The sequence below is a fragment of the Lactuca serriola genome, chromosome 8 (assembly GCF_051521515.1).
Source record: "Lactuca serriola cultivar US96UC23 chromosome 8, Lser_US96UC23_V15, whole genome shotgun sequence".
NCBI lineage: Eukaryota > Viridiplantae > Streptophyta > Magnoliopsida > Asterales > Asteraceae > Lactuca > Lactuca serriola.
In genome coordinates this window covers 44684252-44691139 of record NC_136415.1, presented here as the reverse complement: position 1 = coordinate 44691139, position 6888 = coordinate 44684252, and positions in this window count along the sequence as shown.

Here is a 6888-nt window from a genome sequence, read left to right as displayed (position 1 = left end):
ATTGTTCCACTTAAATATAAATGTTAGAATAGATGTTACCTTTGGATATTTTATTGACTATTTTGTTAAAAATTGTTACGCAATTAATATGTAAACAAAAAAAAAATATTAATACGAATTATTCAAAGAATGATAAAAGTTATTGTAAAATCAAAAGGTTTGATAGTGTATCATGTTTTTGAACATCAAGAAAGCAGTTGTGGAAGTATGCCAAAGTGTTATGTTTCTGAACGTCAACTTATGCATCAAGTTTTTGCATTTCTTTTAAATGAACATTTTGTAGGCGTATATAATTAATTTACCATCCACTTTTTAATCTGGTTTATTATCATCCGTAATGATGGGCATACGAAAATAATTGTTTTATGGGGCTTTTGTAGTTGTAGTTGGCGAGGATAATAATATGTATATGTGATATATGTTTCTTTTTGTATACCATTGCGGATGATTTTTTTAGTTATGTAAATGTGGAATAGACATTAAATGCGAAAAGCATAATATATTACTTTTTGAGATCATACATAGAAAATTGGAAATTTTGCATGGATGATATTATATGAAAGTTATGGAGCAAAAGGGTTGCAACGTTGTCATCTAGATGTGGGGAAGGTCTTTGAAGATCTTTGCATAGGCCTCCACTAGTGTTAATAACTTTTTTTGCATAGCTTCGAAGTTGTCCATCATCAGAGTTATGTCATTGTCTACTTCTTTGATGAGGTCACTTGTGATTGTGTAGTGGGTGTATGTGAGAAATGTTGGTGAGTGTTGGAGTATTTGTTGTCTCGTATCATAGAGGGTGGTGTATGTCTTTTGGACTGCATCGAGAGCTTGCTACATTGTGTTCACCTGGTCGGTGAGCTCTTGCATGACAGTCTCCATTTTAGATCTTATGAGCTTTTCGTTTGTGATGGTTTCTGTTGATGTGCAAACTGAAATGTTCTTTATATAGGAAATGTATTGTATACTAATTATGGTGGTTGGTTGATGTGTATTGATTGTGGGGTTGTATAGAATATGTCTATAGCGGTTTCATAGTCTATGAGGTTGGTGGACTATAATACATGTACATGATAACCTATCTATATTTGGTAATAAATGTACATAGGTATTACGTGTTTTTGTGGAAAACGGTGATGACTTGGTCAGGTGGTAATTCATTGGTCTTCATGCATGGCCTTAATTGGTATGTTAAATTTTGTCACCCTTTTTAATATTTACATTTATGATATGGAGCAAGGTAGGTGATAAGGTTTGTATTTTTTTTTATGTATTGGTGGTGTGATATTGATTTTAATGAGTGTTTTTCTAAATTAGTGTTATCAAAAAATGTTATTTGATAATAAATGTGCATAGGTGTTTAAGTGTTTTTTTGGCAAACGATTTCTTTGGTCTTCATGAATTGCCTGAATTGGTGTGTCAATATTTTTTTTCACCTCTTTTAATATTTACATTCATGATAAGGAGCATGGTAGGTGATAAGCTTTGTATTTTTTTGTTTATGTCTTTGTGGTGTGATATTGATTTTAATGAGTGTTTTTTTTCTGAATTAGTATTATAAAAAAACGTGGTTTGATTTATTTGGTGGTGATCAGTGTCGCAAATAATCATATTTTTTTCATTTAGTCTGGAGTATTGATGATTAAAGAAATGTTTGTTTTTTTCTTTCTTATTAATATAGTAATTTCTTTCAACATTGTAAAAAAGGTACATTCTCCTAATGTATATTTTCATTGTTTTTGTGGTGATTTAGTTAACTTGTAATGAGTTCCTATATTCTTAATTTAATGAATTATTATGGAGTATTACGAAGTGTATGTACATTTCTTTTTTGTAGTGATGTTAATTATTGTTGATGTGTATTGATGTTTGTGTGATGTAGACCATAATTGTTGTTTGAAGTATTTGTATGGCTATTACTTACAATACCAAAAGTATTTCACGTGAAATGTTATCAAAAGAGAAAATAGTGTTTCTAGTTGGATTTATGTCTAGTGCTTACAACAATAAAGGTGTTCCAAGTGAAATGTTACTTGTCTTGTAACATGCAAAAAGAGGTAGTTAAAGGTTATGGTTTGGGATGATGTTGTTGTCTATGTTGAATTATATGTACGCTTTTGTTGTTTTCGAGGTGAAGGCTCACATGCACATTAATAAAAGGGCATTAGATGTTGGTGTTTTATTGCAAATGAAAAAGATATGTATCTACGTGTGATTTTGTATGACAAACTTCTTGCTTCATGTGACAGTTATGAAGTTGTTGATGATGTCGGGTGGGTATGATTGAGGTTGTTTATTTTGGAGTATGTTAGGGGTGTTGGGTTGTTGGGATTGTTGATTGGCTGAGGGTGGTAGTGTCTACCATATCCAGAATTAGGAAGCGAATATTGTCAGAGGTTGATGTTCTTAACAGCTGAATTCACATGGGTTTTAGTGATCCTTTGCAGTCACCGATGATGGAAGGCAAAGTTCTTATGTTAAGTCGGCGATCATCGGATATAAGCTTTTATGGACTGGGTCCAATTATTTTTTCGAGTTGCATTATCAGTAATGGATGTATATATGGTGGAGGTAGGATATGTGATGGTTGCAGTTAATCTATAACTGCATAAATGTTTCTTCAATTGGTATCCGACAATGCTATTTTTTTGTATATATATGTACAAGGAATTAGACTTACAGGAATGTTGGTGAGTCGACTGCTCCATGGGCACTGCAAAACATGCCTATTCCTTTTTCAAAATTGGATCTTTGCAAACAGGACATGTTACTTGACACCAGTAGTCTTTGAATAATATTTCTATGAGTGATGTGTGGAGATATTATGAATATGTGTAATACCAAATGTTGAGCACGGGTTTTCCCTGTGATGTTATCTAAGGTTATTGGAATCCCTTAGGTACACAAGTGGGTCTCGGAGGGCCAGTAAATCTGCAAATTGTTTTGGGATAATATAGTGTGATGATTTTTGGTTGAGCTGTTAGAAATTGGTTAAAGTGTTATTTACCTGTCAATCAGTAGTGTTGTATCCGAAAGTGGTGGGTTGACATAGAGATGAGTTGCACTCGATGATCCATACCTTAGTGTTCTTGCAAGATATGCAGAACAAATGTGATGTTGTTTTTTACTTGGTTTTAAAGTGAGCATATGACATGTAACTATTTAGATTATGATGTGGTGTTTTATTATTGTTACCATTTGTTGTTGAAGTTTTTAGGTTTGTGACTACAACAACTGTTGTTGCAGAGGGTGGTATGAGATGCTCACACCTAAACTTTTTGGGATAACTCATGTATTCTTCCCATAAGTGGATTGGACGTTCATTATCACTAATGTTGGTTTATAAGACAGAGGTTAGTGGCAGTGAACGTACATGAAGGAAAACATGGTTTTAACCATGTTTTGTTTACTTTTCATCAGTAAGTATCAAAAGGACAAAAGTTTATTCATTTTTTTTTGCAGTCTCAGATTTTTGTAATGACACCAATGAAATATGTGTGTCGGAAAGCAAGTAAGATGTGATCAGTTATGTATTCAACGAGTAATGGATAATTGCCAAATAACAAGGTTTTCACACTTGATGGTGATTTCCTGATGCGATTGGAAAAAATATTGAAAATAGTGTGATATTTTTTAAAATAAATAAGGGTTGGACTAGATATTTAATATATTGCCAAGTGTTTGTGTAGATACCTGGGCAATATGGTGGGTGTTCTCCAAAGTCCAATAGTTGTGCCTTAGAAACGAACTAAAACCAAGTTGTATACAGAACGGTTGTGACTAGAATCAGTGTAATTATAGAAGCAATACCAACATTTATGTAGATATCATTCTCTAGAACTTTATAGTATCCATCCAGTAGAGGACATGTGTATTCAACTATCGTATAGCACTTGGATACAACAAGGATAGACTCTGTATAGTCTTGGTTCGTTCTTTGACCTAAAATTTGTTTGGCACCCCCCTAATGTGTTTTATACAATGGGAAGTCAATGTTTGATAACAAAGATAATATAGGACAAAACTTCATATCATAAGTACTTACATATTTGTCAACACCAAGGAACCATATTTCATGGCAACGGTATTATGGTTTCCATTTACACAGTATCTGTACTTGCAAAGCTTCTCCAACACACGCATATTTTAGTTCTGATATGGTTATCATGTCTCTAATGGTGTCTCTGCTGAAGGCAAAAGAGGAATAGTTGTTAGTAATCATATGATATTTTTAGTATGTTATAGACATGTAAAAGTGATAATATTTAGAATCATGTGAATATGAGAGAAGTGGGCAAATGTTTTTAGTGATTATATGAACCTCATTTATTTTCACCATGCCTAATAAATCTCTAAACACAACATTTTTTGTTAGGTTATATGCATTGTGTTCATTGGTGTTTATGAGGACTTTGATGGAATCAAGAGATGTTGCTCTATATAAGGCGACATAAAGTTGACCATGTGTGAAAACAGGCTGGGGTAAATAAACTCTAATTTTTTTAGTGATTATCCCTGACTTTTGTTTATAGTCATAGCATAACATACTTTAATCGGAAATTGCTTCCATAAGAATGAAAATGGTAGGTCCGATGGGCTGCGAATAAACTTTGTGTGAGGTATGTACACCCGTTTTCCAATACGTGTTCCAGTGATGATAGTTGTTTCAATGACAGTGACATGGATAATCATAAAATGCCTTAGGTGACATGGGATGCAGTTATTGCCGATAGAAAAAAATGGCGGTCTTGATGATATTGGAAGCCTTGGTGCTCTTAACTTAACTCTTCTCAAAAAACGGCGATTGAGATTCTTGAATAATGGAAATCTGATTTGGGTGAAAGTGATTAAGGAATTATATGGTTTGAATGGTGGATTTGGTAGATCTCGTAATCTTGGGGCTAGACCATGGGCTCGCATTTTGACTTTGTCACACCCCCAAACCAGAATGGCGGAAACATTCGGGGGTGGGTGACTTCACGTAATACCATAACAGTTGAATATCGTAAAGAAAGTAACACAACCATCATATATATAATAAAAACGTACATTGTTGTGTTATACATGTTTCCAAAAGAATATTACAATAAGATGTTTTAAATGTTTGGTAATAAACGCCATAGCGTTCCTTCTTCAAAAGCTGGTAGTTACCTGTATTACCGATTCCTTGAGAAATACAAGTGGTTTCGAAAAAGTGTCAACAATAAAGTTGGTGAGTTCATAATATTTTCCACATTTAGTTTGAATAGTTCCCCAAAGTTGGAGTGCGTTAGTATTTTTCGTACTTGAATGATAAAGATAAACTTTATGCTCAAAATAATGTAAATACTGAATGCATATATGAGTCTCGTAAATCAGTCTTGTTTTTATACTTTCGTGTGATTTTATAACCATTCTATTGACACATACTGCCTGTAACAACATTCTTCAGGTGTTGTAGTGTTATGACATTTGTAACCCCAGACCTGTCGGTCTAACTGTAGCTAACAGTTTAGGTGCGGGGTTGTCAATCCCATATAGATCTATATACAAGTATCACGTTCTCCCTCCAAGAGATTATGGCTTATAATACAGGACTTGAAATGCATACATGAAAGTACGTTGAAGTTGAATGTCTCACATCACTTAGTATAAAATAGATTTACAATAAGAAAGTCTTTATTTCGGTTTAGATGAAAGTATTTCGTTTTTCCAATATGTATACGTAAAAGTATATGAATAACTCGTAAACTATACCCATTATAGTTTTTCTGAAAATGCATTCCATTTGGTTGAAAATAACCTGGTGAATTACTAACCTTTTGTGTAAAGCAAAATGCTGATACGGAATAATGATAAGATAGAAGTTGTATTATATTTATATAAATCGATACGTTTCTTGTATTGTACTTGTATTTCCCCCCTAAAACATGAAAAGACTTGAAAAGTAGGGATATGAACTCACTTGTTCGGATTTAGGAGAGTGGGACTAGCGTTGAGCAGAACTTCAACCGTGGAAAGCTGCGTCTCCGTGCTTCTCGGGGATCTCGGTAGCGTAGAACCTTCGTCGGGCTTGGGCGCGAAAATCGAGGGTGTCGGGACGACTTCTGGTGCTTGCAAGAGTGTGAGAGTAAGTGTGAGTTTGAGATTGTGTGCCAAAAACCTGGAGCTTATGCCTTCTATTTATAGGGTTGGAAAGGCGAGTACGCTTGGCGTACCAGCGGAGTACGTTGGGCGTACGCGTTACGTTGGGCGTAACTTCGCGTCATGGCTTACAACTCCGGTCTAGCTAGGCGTAGAGCTGCAGCCGATGGGACTCGACCCTGCACCTGAGTATGCTGGGCGTAATTCTGGCTCCCATCTTCTAAATTCCGTAACTTTCGCGTACGGGCTCTGTTTTTCATGTTCTTTATATCCACGCGTAGGTGAGATTATGCTCTACAACTTTCATTTAGACTCCGTCGGCTAGTTTTGAATTTATTTTTAATGCTATGTTTTTAATAGGCCGGGACTGCTAAAGTTCGTTAAAAATTCATAGTTTCTTTATCCGACGTCAGTTTTCGTTTGTCTTTTTATCATCTTACTCCTATTGTGGAGATCTTCAACTCTCGTTTAGGCCGCGTTAGCTAAATATCGTTCGATCTTCAATTCGAGTTTTTAGTTCTCTACTACCGTTACGAAACTTTGAAAATTCGTAACTTCTTCATACGAAGTCCAATTTAGGCGATCTTTTTATGCACGTTCACCGTTTAACGAAATCTACGACTTTTGTTAGATACTTAAGGCTAAAATGTATTTTATTGAAGTTTCTTATTTTACACCTAATAATGACGTACCAGGTGTGTCGTGAATATTTGAGTAGTCGAAACCTTTTCATTATAACTTGGTTTTGAATGTTCTTTATGTTTTTTG